At 41.9% G+C, this 18,035-nt stretch overlaps 1 protein-coding gene across 15 annotated transcripts in view; it reads left to right on the forward strand.

The window, feature by feature from the left end:
* The window catches only part of nrcama (neuronal cell adhesion molecule a), a 50,915-nt gene that overhangs the window by 2,201 nt on the left and 30,679 nt on the right, over nt 1–18,035 (forward strand). The window lies entirely within an intron of this gene.

The following is an 18,035-nucleotide window of genomic DNA, read 5'->3' on the forward strand; positions in this document are numbered from 1 at the left end:
CGGTGCACTGCAGGTAGGAGGAATCATGCATATGAAAACAAAGGCACTGTGTAAATGTGTGAGTCAATATTTACAGTCAGCATCTTCTGTTGTTGTTGTAACACAACATGATACACTGACATGACATTTTAATTTGACCCTTAATCCATACAGTTATTAATCATGACTGCACTGCACGAGAGAATTGCCCCTGTCGTAGTTTGTCGAAGCCGACTGTTTTGTGCCGCTAATCGCTAATACCTGTGCACGTTAACCTACATTTCCGAAACCCCAGTCAGCTTTTTGTTCGCGGCTCTATAGCGTTCAGCAGCCCAGCGAGAGCTGAGACAAGACGAGCAGACATGTCTCACCAGCCTCCTCTCATTTTCTTTCTGCCTTTTAAAAATATTTCAGTCCCTAAATGTAGCTGTCTGCAGTTTTGTTCAGTCTGCCAATCACGGCCCACATAGAAATAAAATGACGTGAGGCAGCAAAATCAATTTTTTTCAAGCTTAATATCAGACGTAAACGCCATTAGCTGATCTTTCATTCAAAGTTAATACAAATATTGGCCAAATGTTCACAATTTACACAAGGGAATGCTAATTGCATGTGTTTCCATCCACTGCCGGAAATTAGCTTAATGAGATGAGCTGTAAGTTTCAAAATGTGCGATGGAACACTAGAATTAGGGGTAGTGTTTTTGGAAAAATGGTGCTTCCCAACCTTAGTTTCCCCCGAGCTGAGAAATATCTTCATTCTTTTCTTTGTTACGTGCCCACCAGTGACACTTCCTGTTAGCATAACTGTTAGCAAAGATGGCGGACACTGTTTACATTCTGGGAATGAGGTCCCGTCCCCCTACGAGTGCGGAATTAGGGTTGCAGTTTCAAGTCTCGGAACAAGAATGAAGATATTTCTCGACTCTGGGGTAACTGAGGTTGGGAAGCACACTTTTTCAAAAATACTACCCCTATTCTAGTAATACAAAGCTAAATACAAATCGGTGAAATATTCCTTTAAGCATTTTTCCAGAGCCATAAAACGCTGATGCTGGAGTGACGTCCTTGATTTACATTTAATTGATTCAGCACCTTTTCTACATCACTCGAGCTTAGCACACACACATTTAAGTGAGATTTCATTCAAGATTTAATAGAGTTGTAGAAAAAACAAAAAGTGCTGATCCCGCTATGACAAGTCAAAGAAATCTGCTGTAAAAGAAGCCCATTCCATATTTTATCATGCTAAAAACAATCTCTACCTCTCTGTGTATTTAAAATACAGATTATTTGGTTTGTTATACTGGTCATCTGTTCAGTGTCAAAGCCATGGCTTGTTTTCAATTTGTCCGGACTATTCATCATCCTGTAGGATAAGGAGTCATTTCCTCAAATGCCACATTTTTGTTTTGAAAAGATAACATTTATCATCCGCCACAGTGGCATGTCATCGCGGGGCGCGTGCTGTGTGTCGGCACCGCGTCCACTGTTGCAAACTTGTCCCCCTGAGACATCATGAGACGGAGAGACTTGTGTCCCCTGTGACGACTCCACAGAGCCAGCCTAGAGCCCCCACAGAGCCATTACTCACGGCAGCTGCGGCTTGTCCACGGACCATTAGATGCGAGTCAGGTGATGGAGTTTATGGTCTGTTTAGTTACATTCTCCCTCTGCCCACCGTGGCCTTAAGTGAAGACACTATTGTAAGACAAGAAAAATGCTTTGTGTTGGTTTCAGGCAGTTGAGGTCAGCTCCCTTTCTTTTCACTGAGGTTCGAATAAAACCAGGATTTGTTCGTGCGATCGCTTGTATAACTTTTATTTAGACTGGAGCTGTTTGTGATGGAGAGTCTGAGGCCTTATCCCCATGGAAACAGAACTTTCCTTGTACCATCTCTTTTCTTTTTCATTCTTCAAGAGTTTCTAAGGTCTGACCAAACACACCTGCTGTCCACATTACCCCATTCAGCTGTGAACACTTTTAGTTTTAGTTTCACCACAGTTCCGGTCTTCCTCTCACTTTTCACCATTGTTGTTTCTCATTACACCTGCAGCTTCCAGTTTCAAATGAATACTCAGTAGTGTGGATGTGGCCTGAAAATAGCTCAAAAAATCAACAGTTAGAGGCGGAAAATATCAATATCAGCTTACAAAATTGATTGGTATTTACTCTTTCAGCGCTGATGTTTGCCTCTTAGATGTTCTGAGCAAATTAAATGAAGTGTTTTTTGTGTTGTTGTTTTTTTAACAGTCAGTACGTTTACATGCATAGTTTAATCAAGCTAAGGCCTTAGTCTGACTAAGACAGGCAATTGGACAACTAGTTCTGTATGTTTCGTACCTGTTGTTTGAAAGACTATTGTGTTTACATGACATTAAGAAAACCAAATTATTGTCTTACATATAAACACACTGACTGTAAACACACATTTTGTGAACACATTTCATACAAACGGATTTCTATGTGCAAGGAGAGAGTTGTTGTTGTGTTTTTTTAAACTGTGTGTATCCGTGCAGTGCTCCAGGTGCTGAGGAAACAATACTTCTTTATTTAGACTCATCCCCCCCCAGAACTAGATAAACAACTTACAGTGACGTGTGCAGGTGCAGGAGTTAAGAAATGAGGTTCTGCCTCATTAGGACCAGGTTATGAGGACTACTGGTCCTGACAAGTTTCGCATGTATGGTAGGAAAAAGTCTTAAACACACACTCACACACACACTAAGTTGGTTCACAGCAGGACATGTTTGTTTGTTTGTTTGTTTGTTTGGCTGTTGAATGAAGGTATGGGAACACACTGAATTAGCACGACTGCTCAGAGAGTGATGAATTAGAAAGTGTGGTCGAGTTAAAGCCAAAGCCGGAGTGTGACATCCTGCTGTTGGTGGGTGACTTCTTTGGAGGCAGATGCTGTTGTTCTCCTTGACTTCCAGTGGAGACAGATGGCTTTTTGTTTAGTTTTTTTCCTGCTGCTGTCTGAAGACGATCTTATTACCGGGAGATTGAGGAGATGTGTTTCATGAGCACAGATAGAACGGGATAAGAGACTTTTAAGTCAGAGAATTAAAGATTGGTTTAATTCTTAAGTTAGCTGTTGTTGTGGGGTTTTTTTTTTTTTTGCTTCTTCATGGACTAATAACCTTCATTGTTTGTTTTCACAATTTATTGATTTACTAATCCTTTTGTTTTATTATATTGGAGAAAATTATATTGAGTTGTGCATTGTTATTGAGTTGTTGCCCAGCTTTTATTACCATTTTCTTTCTAAATAAATGTGCTTTGAGCAATTTGATATTTGGATTTTGTTGTTAAGGCAAAATTTATCAGTTTGAATGTAGAGACTTGCATTGTTTTTATAGTATTTTATTGAATTAGCGACATAGAAATGTAAGTTATAGGACTTGTATTTCTTTTCAGACATTATTTTGAAAGGGAAGGACACAAATGAAGATCAGGAGAAGCTGACTGAGAGAGAAAGGTGGGATGAGTTAGTGGAAGGAAACTAGAGCTGAGGGTTAATAAAATGGGAAATACTGTACTCATTTCTCCTATCAAGCTTTTTCCTCTTTTCACAGTAAACATTTTTGGAAATTTGAGTCGATTTCTCGGCTGCACATGAGACCATGGTGGGCGACAGAAGGGAGAGTGGGTGAGACCTCAGAAGTTGCCAGACTAAGTTGTGTCGCTGCCTCGTACCGAGTGTTAAAAAAACACATATCGGCGTCACAGGAACAGCTGATTTTTCTGAGCCATATGTGCATGAGGTTTGTTTATTGACAGAAATCCTAAGGGTTTATGTACTGTATATGTACATTTTATACTTAACAAAGGAGGAACTTCTCAAATCCCAGTGGTGGGAGCTTAATTCCTTGTACAGTAAGACTTAGAAGTAATAGTAAGAATCTTTGTCACAGCTCTAAAATGATTAGTGAGGATTTAGGTCATAGAAGCCATTAAAAGCTTCCCTCATCGCGCTGAGCATCCAATTGATCCAAGGCACCAGCGTCACATGATGAGTGTTAAAATGGAGCCTTGAAGATGTTTTTTTTTATATAATTTAATCTGTCAGATGAGGTTGACTTGATTTTCCTTCATATGCTGCTGTGGTTGTTTTATATAAGCTCATTTTCTCTTAAAGGAGAGATTAGTTTGATGGGAAATGGGTTTGAGGGCCTTCACGCAGCATCCGTGCCAATATAGCTGTTTTGCCGATATTGTTCAATGTTGTGCGACCATGGGAAATGTCCACCTTGTAAGACACTGTAATTATTTGATAAAGGCTAATTAGGTTAAGAAAGGCAAGGTTTGAAGCAGGTCGCAGGTGATCATGTGAGATTTTGCTTGAGTAATAATTACGACTTTATTCTCATAATATTACGACTTTATTATTGAAGATCGGTCCTAATACTCCGTCGTATGCTTGAAAACGGCGTTATGGAGAAATCCTATGGCCTAAAAATACTTTAAATCTTTAGATTGTGATACTTTTGTTCGTGAAAATGACGAGCTGTGTGTGCGTACGAATCATATTCAGTACAGTCACAATATCTGTCAAAAAGTAATCGCAATATTCAAATTCTTTGTTTTAAAAACACAGATTTTTTAGTGGACATTTTCCATTAAACATCTGCTTATCTTCGATGATGTGGGAAAAGCCGCTCTGAGTCTGCTTGTGTCTTCCGTCCCACACTGCCTTCAATCACAACCTCCTGCTTGAACTGAACAACTGCCTTTTTTTATATATATATAGATAAAAATAAACCACGCTGCAAGTAGATTAAGGGAGGATAGAGAACAGAAGCCGTTCTCAGTGTGGAAAAGTCATCAATCAGCTTTAGATGTGTCTGTGAGCTGATAAACCAATTAAAGGCAGGACAGAGCTTTATGGGCCTTGAAGAGGGAATGGGAAACACAACATCTGCCTTGTTAATCATGTTGTAATATGTTACATGTTTATTCCAGCTTTTAATTTTATTTGAACTGATCCACATGCTCTCATGTCCCCGCCGTGTGCAGCGGGGTGAATGGAAACATCCCCTGAAGGAACAACCCCCAGTAATGCACATGAAAGCATTTTTCATTTGTAGCAGTTCACATTTTATACTTTACAAACTTTAAGGACTGCAATTTATTTCTCTAGCCAAATACACAAAACTTGATAGATACAAAAACTGACAAATCCATTACTATTATATGTAATTTATACATTTGCAGACGAACATGGTCCATGTCAACAAATCTGATGACTTATTGTAAGAATGAGTCATTTGTTATTTTGTTTCCTGGATGTCGTCCCATAAAACAGGGTTCCCTGCCCCAAATAGACATGGGTGATTGAAAGTGCTTGAATTTTATGCAAGAAAGAAGTTCGGTTGATATTTAGGTAAATATCTCCCTTGTCTGTTACAGTGCCACCTACTGTTTCATGTTCTCCATGTACATAGACTACGCAGAGCAACCGTTGAGTTGTAATTAGTAGTGGTGTACTTTAGTCTTAAGTCAGAGTGAGTGAATTATTGGTGATGCCTGTGAAATGCAAATTCTCTGCAGGATCTCTGTCTCACCAGAGAAAATGACAAAGACTGACTCGCCCAACATCCCAAGGACAATCACTTGGCCGGATGCGGAGCGTGCTGCAGATCAATAAAAATATAGACACCATGGGTGAAGCGGCTCTTACAAGTTGTGTCAGCACATTCTGTCCTTGAACTTGAGGGAACTGGTTCTGGAAAGTCCTTGAATTGGATGTGCAGCAAGGTGTGGGAACCCTGAAAAAGGACATGGTGTTAGTCCAACCAAAACTTGCTGTATTGAAGAAAATAAAGAGTTTCCATTAGTAATAGTACCATAAGAACCAGCTCCAGCTGTTACCACAATAATGGGACAGTACGGGTGGAGCTAGACCCACGATAGTCAGCTTATTGGGCGACAGAAAAGTGCCACGCCCTTGCGAATGCGAACTGTAGAACCGCGGCTTTAGAAACCCTCCGGGGTACCAAAGTCCGTGCACACACCACAGTTCCCATCTCTGGGTTAATTCCCAGAAATAATAAAGTAGATCATTACACAGAAAAATAAGACGATCCAACTATAACATGACAAAATGGTACTACTTTTTTTTAGGGAGACTAACAAGGAGACTGATTTGTGCACTGTCAGCTTACCTTGCCTGCAAAGCACTTAGGATTATTGCAGTTGGAGGTGACATACAGATGAGCACACTTCAGGAGGAGACAGTGGTCACTCAGGGAAAGTGAAGCTTGTGTAGGTTATTGTTTTGTGTTGATGGTTCTTCAGTCATTCTCTGTGGCGTGATGAGGATTTCACTCTGATTGTTGTTTCTCAGATTGCATAGATATACAACTCGCTTGAGATAAATGCTTCAAAAAAGGTCAACAGTGTTGACAGTGTTTATTGTCAACATAATATTGTTAACTTTTGTCATATTGCTATTGAAGAAAATGATATTGCATAAACTGGTACTGAATTGTTGCCTTGCCCTAACCACTGCAGCGTTTATCCTTTAGAAGATAATCAATCAGCTCTTAAAAGGCTTTAAAAATCACTGCTGTCATTGATTTTGTTCTTTGTTCGCACAAGACGTACAACATACATACATATTTGTAAAATAATAATATACAATATTGTGTACATTATTGTAAATAGCCACTACCTTTTTTCCTTGAGGAACAACTATCACCCAGAATGCAAGAGCTTTAAAAGCATGTCCAGATCTCCATTTGCATTTAGTGGCAAAATGAACTCGTTAAAAAGATATTCGTCTTCACCTTTTTCGAAATAATAGAAGTGATTGCTCACAGCTTCTTCCACAGGCTCACAGATAATTAACTGTTTTAATGACTTGGCAGGGAGCCAGTGGCTATAGCCGTGGCCACACGGTCGTGGTCTGTGTGTGTTTTCTCTGACTGTCACAGACACAAGCTTTTTGCATCGTTATGAAAAAAAGACGATAATAATAAATTACACATCCAAGTTATTAAAATGTAATCACTTCATTGGCCGTACGCACAGCTCTCTGCATTTAGCCTGTCTGCCGAGATTTGTGTCCTTCCAGATTTTCCCACATATGCACGCTGTTGGTATTGACCCACAACCCACTCCATCCTTCCTTCACTCTGTGATCCATGACTCATAAATCCCATTTCACCTTTACCCCGCTAAAGCCAAGCCAGCCCTCGATTACCTCCCTCTTGCCACAAGAGCCAACGATTGTGTTGTTTCTGCTTTTTTTTTTTTTGGCTAGCATCAGTGCTAGCCACTACTCTGCTGCATGGCACCAAACATGACAACATTTTTATCTATTACTCCAACAGTTAAGGCCCATTTTCGCCCATTTAATGTCCGTCCGTCCCAAACGTTATCTCCGTCACTACCCTACATACCTCCATGCGTCTTTTGCATCGGTATGGACTTTTACACAATACTTCCTCTAGAGGGCAGTGCCGAGTACCAAGTGGCAGGCATCAACAAACAAAGCAACCATTAAAAGGGGTTATTTTTATTGTGCTCGATCCGAAATGGACTGAAACGCAAGCGGATTTCGGGGCGGTGGAATGTAAGACCACTAAATGTGAGTCATCCCATTTAGGGGAATATTCGTCAGTGTTGCTGATGAGAGAGCTTGATGACGAGCGGCATGTTCAATATTACTACTTTTGACAACGCCGGATAGGTCCTCGAATAAAACCACAGCGAGATCTGGCAGCACGTTTTAAAGATGCTTCACTGCAACTGTAGGTTGTTTCTTCGTCATGTTCCTGACTGATTGCGACTATTGACTCTATACTGCCCCCACGGGTTTCGGTGGTATGGCTCCATTTTGTCCGTCATCGTAAGCTCAATGCCTTCCGTCTCCGTCTTTAGTATAAATTGAGTATAAAAGGGGCCATTATTTATTCAAGGGTGCACTCCTGTTGCGTTGCCCATGATGCCTCCTCCACTTGCTACCCCAGTTGTGTAGAGCTAACAGCTAGATTAGCAGGTGAGGCTGCGCATATGTTCGTTGGTTTGTCATCAACGGTGTAGACCCCAAAACTACTTCCATACAAGGTTTTCCAGATGTTTTGGTGTTGCTTGCTTGTGTCACTTATATCTTACCAATAGGGCACTCAAAGGGGACCTAATGTCTTTGTTCACAGTAGTCTCTGCTGGATTACTCGGTAATTACCTCAGACAGTCTGATGCACCTCTAGGCTGTATATTTAGCACTCAAACTGGTTTTTAAAGTTGCTTTCCCTCCCAATTTTCAAACAGATATATATCTGGGATTGACTCACTCTTGCCTTCGCAGCAAGAAGACCCTTGTTTGTGACCCGGTCGGAGCAAGGGCCTTTCTGCATGGCGTTTGAATGAACATGCAATATGGGGATTAGGTGAATTGGACACTCTTAATTGACTGTAGGAGTATGAGAGTGGTATGGTCGTTTGCATGTGTGGTCCTATAAAGGACCGCGACCCTCATGTGGAGGATAAAGCGGTAGAAAATGGATGAATGGATGGTATTGACGCCAGTGAAAACCTCTGCTTTGTTTAGGTTGTGTTATCCACGACAGCTGTAGGCTATATATATATATATATATCACGTGCCAGATATGTACCTAGAGATCCGTGATCATAAAACTTTGTAAAGTGTGTATCACATTAGTTTTCCCACGGTGGTTTCTTCTGCACACACTCACATAATCAGGTAGCTTGTGTTACCTGGTTGTGTGAGTGTCGGGTGTCAACACAAGGGAGTGTCCCATATATTGTTGGATCACATAAAGTTCTTGTTTGGTTAGTAATCGCGCAGTTAATACCACCACAATCTCTAATGTTGTCCCGCCCTTTAAATGTATGCTGTATCCTTTTATATACACACACACACACACACACACACACACATCAGTATCTACCTGAGGATCTGGCTTAGTTGTAACTGCACGTCTCTGTTTGCTCTGTATTAGAATCAACATCTTTTTTTTTGTGTGTGTGCCCGTCGAGTCTAAATATAAAGAAATGTTTGTACTGGTAAACAAAACACACAAGCAACCGGACATTTTATTGCTAAATAATGTTAAAAAAATGCAAACAAACAACACTTCTTCAGCTCCAGAGTGATTCTGCCCTATGGTTAGCTCAAGGTCCTTGATGTTGCAGGATCAAGGTTAAGATAATCTATTTTATTAGTCTGCACCAGCAGCTGCACTGCAAGCTATGGAGCAAGTGTAGTGTGTGTGTCTCATTTGCCATGGAAGATGATTCATGTTTGAATTATGGATACCTCTTTTTTTCGCATACACAAAAATATGTTCCTTTTCTTCCTTTGGTGTGTCAATGCCAGGCCTTACAGGGCTTCACTGAGTGATGAATTATTTAGCTTTTTTTGCCCCTCTTGTCACTTAGACTCACAACTGTCCATGTTACGGGGCTGAATTTGGAATGACAAGGGAGGTACTATTCTTGTTCTTGCCTAGATGCAGGCTTGGAATCAAGGTTTTGTATTCCGTCGCGCTTTCAAGACAGTTTTGTATGTCTTTTTGTACATTTTTGATGCCAAATTCACTCGGGTTGTGATCATTCACACTGATACACTGATTGACAGTGTGTATCAGGTATCATAAATCTATAAGTGTCAGCGGGAATGCTTGTATTGACACAGAGATTATTGATTCTAGGATTAGGGCTGGGGGCCTTGCTGAGAGTCCCCTGTGTCAATTAGCTGTGTGGTCCCTCACAAACACAAGCTGGAAGGAGTGGGTTAACTCACTTTAGGGCCCTATTTATATGATCTATAGCGTAATTTCGGTTGTTACACAGCGAGCAAACTTGGCAAAATGTGAGGCGCCAGGATGAATTGTTCGTAGGTGAATTTGGGCATAACATCAATTAAGCCAATCAGAATTTTTGCTTGTCATTCCCTATAAAAGTCCAGTGCGACTGTGCCAGGCTATTTAAATGGCGAATACATGAGTGAACGATTCTCTGCCGAGGAGACGGCTATGCTTTGCCAGTGGGTTGGGCTGGCCGTGGCAGTGAGCGATGTGCAGATAAACAGGAGAGACAGGACGGCGCATAAAAACAATCAGACCATGAAAGCGTTGTTTACAAGCGGAAAAACTCAAGGCACTTTGAAAGAAATGTGCCAAAGTCAGATTTGATAAAGCAAGCACCAGAAGTTGATGGTGATGACACAGGGAGGGCACATGTCTCCCATGACGTGTTGCTTTGAGACGATACGTCACGGCGGCGGGATTGTGCGCGACGGAAGACAGAAGAGACCGAAGCAAGACATAATCAAGATATTAAGGATTTGCCTTTTTTGCGTCTGTGCCCTCTGACGCACAGTGCACCGACTGTTTCCATGTCCTTTTATGCATCTGTGTATAAAAGTTTCAGTCAAATGAACAGTACAATAATAGACAATAAAATAAAACAATAATATTGCTAAGTGGTGGGCCGCATGTATAATGACACATTTGCACAGATGGTGTTGTAGACTTTTCCAAAAAAACAAACAAACCCCTGTGCTGTTTTTGCTCCGAGGTGCACACGTTCGCTCCGACAGCATCTGCTTTTAGAAAACCAAAGTGCTGACTGGGGCCTTTGTATAGAGATAAATCTGGCCTCTCTCTTTTTCAGCTGGCTCTGTGCTGTTTGCCACAAGCTCAGCATCACTGACCACAGGCAGCAGTGAACAGCATTTATCTGTATGTGTGTGTGTGTGTGGAATGAGGGACTATGAGCATGTGCTACTTAGCGCCATGTAAATCGGATGTTTTTGGGCCTGTTTCTAAAGATAAACTGTTAAGACTAGAGCTGCTCAAGTCATTTAAGGGGCAAAACAACAAAGACAACATAGAATAACAACGTTATAGTGAATGTTTTAGTACAGTTGACTAATATCATCTTTAAAACGCCTGTAAGAAATACTGTACATGATTGTTTCACTGCTAAATACTCAGGTGTGCATCAGTTAGTTGCTAAGTTATCGGCCCTTGGAGTAATTTTTCAAGTAACGAAAAAAAAACAAAGGAAACATTCAGCTGTTAGTTGCTAAAAGGTTCCATAGAGTTGCTAGGAAACTGCATTAGTTCTCTTACTAATGACCCCTTTCACAAATATGTCAACACATTACTTAAAACAGCACTCTAATGCATGGAGTTTGTTTGCGCAGTGTTCAGTGCAGGCGGATTGTGTAAGATTGTGATGTTTTTCCACGTCTGCTCACCAGACATTAAGTAATGAAGGGGTTTCCACGTGAAGTGATATTGAGAGTCAAGTAGTGATTGAGTAATGGGTGAGTTACGGTCAGAGATTGACAGGTTTGTAAGAGATATTGATTCTTTTCTCCTCCAAAAACCATGTTGACATATTAAATTTGGAATTACATTAGTCGGTCAAATAATAAGGTTATTGGGACACACACACACACACACAGTTTTTCTCAATAAACCATCATCTATAGTGTGAAAATGCACAAAAATAGCACAAGATATTTGTGTCCAAATGGTAGCAAAAAGGTGGACGTGTAATTTTAGCAACCTGTGACCTCTGAGCTTCGGATTCTGAGGTTTGTTATGTCTGTGCCATATTTGACTGCAGGTCAGGGTTGTTTCATTGTGGATTTGTTTAATGAAAATCAGGGCAAAGGTGGGAGGCAAATTAAGCGCGTTTATGGGTCTGTGCATCAACTGCAGTATATTGATTCTGGCCTGTTCACGTCGCGCTACGGTGACCCTGCACTCTGCAGCGACATCTCTGCACTACCGAGCTGTGACAGCATCCAAATGAGTTCCACCATGTGGCTTCCTCTTCAGGTGAGGTCGTGGATCGCGGCCTGAGGAGCATTTGCACGTGGCTTCTTTTGCTCAAACGCCTACAGGTTGAGCCACGCGATGGGCTATTGGGTAATTCTTTTATCCCAAGGGCCATAAACAAACAATACAGCACTTGAATAAATTCAACAGCACATAGAAACACTCTTTCAGCCAACATAAGAGCCCAGGCTGGTGCAAAATCCTATTGTTTATATGCAGCGCTCCCTTTTGTCTTCTCATCACCTCAAGTTACAGAAGTGGACTTAACACCAGTCCAGTCTCGTGATGTACACGTTTTTGATTTAATGGCGATTCTGGAGTGGAGTGTAACTAGTCACTTTCAGTTAGATGCACTCTATCACATGCTCCAGTCCATTTTGAGATGATAAGCATGTGTTTCTGCAGCAATGACAGAGGTCTTTTTGCAACCAGTGGAGTTGCCCCACGGTGGTAACGACTATTTGCATCCTTCTTGCATTTTTCAGTTATCAAACCAGAAGGTCATGTCCATTTTCCTGCTGGGGCTTTGTCGAAACAACTTGGAAAACAGCAATATTCCAGTGATTTACAGTAATCCCATTGGTTTGGCTGCCAGAGAGAACGCGGTTAGTGCACTGTCGAATGTCAACTTCACTTTCACAGTCGCAGGTTTTTGTTCTGAGCAGCTTTTGTGTCTGCTTGTCGCTTTCTCGCCACCGCGTTCAGCCTGAGAACAAGGTCCTAAATGAATGAGATCATATGGAGATATGCTGTTACTTGTATGAGGAGGCCTCAGTTCACTCCCCCCCTCCCCCCCCTGCTGGGGTGGAAGATATGCAGTCAATATTAGACGTCTCCCAGGCGTCCCACAGGTCGATAGCCTCTACTGTTTGCCCTCCCTTGCACCTTTTGTTCCTCACGCTCTTATTTCCACTTGTCCGTCCGTTATTGCCCTCCCCTTATTGCGCTCTGACCACATTTGTCTCCATCTTTGTCTTTCCCTTGTTTTCCTTTGGTTTTGTGCTTTTAGATAAAATGGTCTCCAGGGTGACGCAGCCTTCTTAAAGACATTTTTCGCTCCATGTGGTTACATCCTCTCAGGTCTTGGTGGATCCTGAGGTTGTTCTGTATTGGATGGTAACAGGGATATTGAAAGAAGTATTCCAACTCATATGTGAAAAAGGATATCATAGATCTTGACTTTTTTTTCCGTTAAAGCTGTGGTGTGTAACGTTTAAAAATCAACAAATGCTGATGAAACAGCTCCACATCTCTCTCTTCCACTCTCTCTCTCTCTGTTCGTTTTCGTCAGATGTTTACATTTCATGTTGCCTGGCGACGCTCCCTAGAACTGCACACAGGAAGTGACTGGTTTTATATCGGTACAGGGCAAGGCAACAGCAACATTGCATCACTTAGCTGCAAAACAGACTAAAAAACTGAAAGACGTGCCCTTATTTCACTCGGTTTCTGTTCTCAAAGGCCAAACAGAGGCAGAAAAACAACAACAAAAGTTACGTACTGTAGCTTTAAATGAGAGGTTGGTGCATGTGTGTGTGTGTGTGTGAAGGCTTGCCTCTGTGTTTCTCTCCTCAACTGATGCATGATTGTTTACTGTCTCTTTAATGCCCCGGAGGTCACTTGCTTATTATATGAGTTTCATTATTACACATATAGCTTCATTGCCCTTTATGTGTTCCCCGTATGTTTCCACAGTCTTTTTTCAGCGCTGCATTTGTTCATGAACTAAGTGCCGCCTTTGGTGCCAAGAAGTCAAACCATACTATGGTCTGGATAGGGCTTTGTTGTGTGGGGAGAGCATGCTTTGTGTTTTCATGAGGTTTTTCATGTCCCCCCAGCGAATAGCCCGGGGCATCATCTCCCCTCCACATTCAGCATTAACATACAAATCAAACTCTCAGGCAGTCCCCTCTCTCACTGTGACTGATTTAATGGACGCGAGCATCGCATGGAGGAGAATTTCATCTGCACTGGCGCTCACTCTCACGGTCACATTCCAAATCGTCCGCGTCTGTTTCCCGTCTCTTCGTCCGGACCTCCCGCTCTTACTCTTCTGCAGGGTGCTGTCGTTCTCGTGTTTCCTCTTTCATACGCTCCCTCGGTTAAGGCTGTAAAATGAGTCTCATGGCTGGATGTGGTCACCAGAGAGGGCTCATACCTGGACACTTTAATAATACCTTCTACTCCAGTTGTAGAAAATGGAGCTAAGGCTAAAGAATGCTACTTCCAGCTGCTCGTTAATCTTGATTTATATTATTTTTTTGCTCTCTCCGTCTCTGTGTGTGGAGTGATGCTCTCGATGACTCCATTGTGTGCCTTGTGTGTCGCGCAGAGTGGGAACAGCAGGGTTAGAGGGGGAATTGTCTCTTTAACCTCTCTCTGGAAAGGGGGGAGAGAGAAAAAAAACGAACTTTCAGGAGGCAGTAAATCTCTCTGATTAAACCCAGGTCTGTGCTGTGTGACTATGTCTGACTGTGTGTGCTGTCTGTCATCTGAAGGATGAGTGCGGTTACAAAAAACACTTCAAATAGTCATGGTAACCAACCATTTCTATCTCTCTCTCTCTCTCTCACACACACACAAAATGAAAAGGGTTTAAACTGCTCAGTGGAAGCTATAGAAGCTAGCATGTGATATTTTTCTTGTCTTGAAAAAACAAGTTTTTACAGTTTGGACAAAGTGTGAAAACTAGAGTGTGCCAGTGCAGAAGAGCAGTTCAAGGATAGTGTGATAGCCTCTTTACATTTCCAGGAACCTTGGAATGTTTTGACATAGCCAAGGACTCCATGAAATCAAGGACCTCCAACTGACATTGACTGAAACTAGTTAGAACTTAGAAACTAGTTAAAGGAATACTGCATTGGTTTGCATTTAGCTTTGTATTGCTAGAATAGGGGTAGTGTTTTTGAAAAATTGTGCTTCCCAACCTCAGAAATATCTTCATTCCTTTCTTTGTTATGTACCCACCAGCGACACTTCCTGTCCTGTTAGCTTAACTGTTAGCAAAGATGGCGGACACTGTTTACATTCTGGGAATGAGGTCCCGTCCCCCTATGAGCGGAATTAGCGCTGCAGTTAAAGCTGTCTTATTTGTGACAACCTTTAAAGATATTAATATCTGAAACTGAGGTTGGGAAGCACAATTTTTTAAAAATACTACCCCTATTCTAGTAATACAAAGCTAAATGCTAATCGGTGAAGTATTCCTTTTTGCCATGTTTACATGATGGTCAATCAGAGCCTAAAACACACATTTTATTATCTGAAATTTCTGAAATATCCTTTATAGTGAATGGCAATTATTATTGACAAAAGCCAGAATCCATTTGTCTGTTGGGAAAATGCAAAGCCCATTTGTGTAATTTTTTACATATTGAGGCATTTTATGATGACAGTGGGGCATTTTGTGTCTACATGACACAAAGACACGGCGCAATAAAGCCAACGTGGGGGTTCGCCGTCTTAATGAGGTCATTTGTCATTTTCTGTGATCAGGAACATGTAGCCAAATGAGCATAGACAAAGAAAACACACACACACACGGTGATAATAAATAACCCTAAGGCCTGCAGAAAAATCTCTTTTGACACACAGATGCTATGTCTGTTACCAGCACATGAACAAACAACCTTCAGGCTCCTGCTGCAGACTGTTGTTAGTGTTCAGGTGTTACTGCAGTCGCTGTGGAGACACGTCTCGGCAATACAGCGCCGCATTGATGTGTTTCTGCTCCGTCAAACCCTTTAAGCTCATATACTGAGTGTGAAAGTGGATTTAGAGAATGTTAAAGACTAGTATTTTTGCATGTCCTGCTCCGGGGCAACTGGTGTCTGCTGGGAGTCAGATGTTTTAGGGTCATTTGGGACTAATTCCTCTGCTATGAGCAGGAGAAAAATGAGTCCAGAGCCAATTAGACGAGAGCTTACACCTGCTAATGTGGTGCAGAACTGTTCCAGCTGGAAAACACGGTGGTTCAATACTTATGTATATTATATTTCAGCTATCGAGGGGAAAAAAAATCACAATCGATGCCGTCATATACTTTGTTTACTATTAATATCGTTTTTTAAAATATGCGACGATGGCCCAAAATGCAACGATCGCTGGATTGTGTGAGTGTGTGCATGAACCCGCTAATGCAGCGCTGACACATGGGTTGTTGTAATTTACCTGTATCTGTGTATGTGTGGTGATATTTTGTATTAGGAATCAGGCGAGAACAGCAGTGGTCGAAGAGGCCAGGCCATGTGTTAAGTGTGTTTTTCATGCAGCTGCCTCTTTCGCTGATTGCCGAGGCCCTTATCCTCGAGGGATTTTACACACACACACATTTTTTATTCATGCCTGGGGTCAGTTATTCTATCTTCGTCTGTGTGCCCACACACACACACTGAAACATTCAGACACACACACACAGTGCACTGCTTCCCAGTGGATCCATAAGCTCAGACAGCTAATTGAAAGAGGAGATAGACCGTCAATTACAAGGAGGTGGCATCTGACTTTGGGACATATTGCCAGACACATTGATCACACAGTACTTTGTGAGCTTAAGGCTTTGTAGTTAGTTGCAGCTTAAACGAAGCCAGTGGGCTGGAGTCGTCGTTTCATGCAGGGTTTGTGTTGTAATGCATCAGAATTAATGAACTTGGGCAGGTAGATTTATTTTTAATGCCGTTGTTTTTGACTTGCACTTCTCCCATTTTGGCAATAATGGACTTGTTCAGGCTTCTTTTTAAATAAATGGTGATATTTAACCATATGTCCATGAAAAATTGTTTTCAAACATTTATAACTATAAAATAACTTCGTTGATCTCATCACTGAGCAAGAAAGCAAATAATTATATGCCCCAAAAAAGAGAGGAAACTGCATTCTTTTTGTTGTATGGTATCCAGGTCTTTCTGATTCCGTCTCCATGGTAACGCAGTGGAGTTTGGGGGTCAGGGCTGTTAGCATTTCTCCTCTGCCACCTCCAGCTCTCGTCTCTCTTCCTCTCCTTCCCCCCGATGCTGTGATGATGAAGCACATTTAGATTTGCCTCTTAATAATGCATGATTCTCTTCCCAGAGGCCAGGGCTTCTTTTCTCGTGCCTTCGCTCTCTCTCACACACACACACACACAGATTTTTCACCCATCATTCTTGCTTCTTCAGGCCTAATTTCTACATATCTTCTCACATCCTCAATCATGAGCAAAAAACAAAAAAATTAGAAGAAGAATGTTTACAATTGTGAAGGACAGGTTGACAAATGAGGTCAGACAGGGGTCTCCATGGACTATGATATTGTAATTTGTAGTGAGAGTATAGGGCAGAGGTGGAAGAGAGCCTGGAGAGGTGTGCAAAGGAGGATGTGGCGCTGTGTGAAAGACAGGAGGTGGAGCTGAAGGTTTTCATTGGGAGTGACCAGGATGGTCACGGAAGTAAGAAAGGCAAGGTTGAGATGGTTTGGTCATGTGTAGGGAGGGAGGGAGGGAGGGTTAGTGATGGTGATTATGTTGGACAAAGGATGTCGAAGATGGAGCAGCCGGGCAGAAGGAAAAGGGAAAGACCACAGAGAAGGGCACGAGGACAGTTGGTGGAACAGAAGAGGACACAAGGTAGAGCGCAGGACGGTGGCAGATGAAACGGTGGGGTGACCCCGACAGGAAGAAACTGAAAAAGAAAAGCCATTATCATATCATATCATATCATATCATATAACTGCACATCATTCCGTTTCCATGGGAACAGGCCACAGTTTGGACTTTGGGTTGGTTGGGTTCAACCGCTCGTGTTCAATGGAAAGACTCCCTCTCCCATCCGTCACTGTATCCAGGTCAAACTGTTTGACCTCAGCCTATCAATGCTCCTCCCACCATCTCTGTGAGCAGACTACACTTTTAATGGCCTCACGTCTAAATGGGCATGGCGTTCTTTGTCAGTCACATTTGTTTGTGCTAATGCAAGATGAATAGAGCGCCTCTCCGGAGATTATGTTAATGCATTCACGGACACGCGGGTAACCTTTTATTTGTGTGTGTGTGTCCTGATGGAGGTAGAAGTAATAAAAGTGACTGGAGACATTTTGGTTATTGATTGAAGACCTCGCGTATGTATTCCCTGGAGAGTTACTAACCCGTGCCCATGTGTTGGTGTTGCAGTGTGTGTGACACCGGGTTAATATGACGAATGAATTGATGGCTCTGGGGACAGATTTTTTTTTTTTTGTCCCTTTTGTCAATTAAAGTTGT

This window comes from Solea senegalensis, linkage group LG3 (genome assembly GCF_019176455.1).
Source record: "Solea senegalensis isolate Sse05_10M linkage group LG3, IFAPA_SoseM_1, whole genome shotgun sequence".
Lineage (NCBI taxonomy): Eukaryota > Metazoa > Chordata > Actinopteri > Pleuronectiformes > Soleidae > Solea > Solea senegalensis.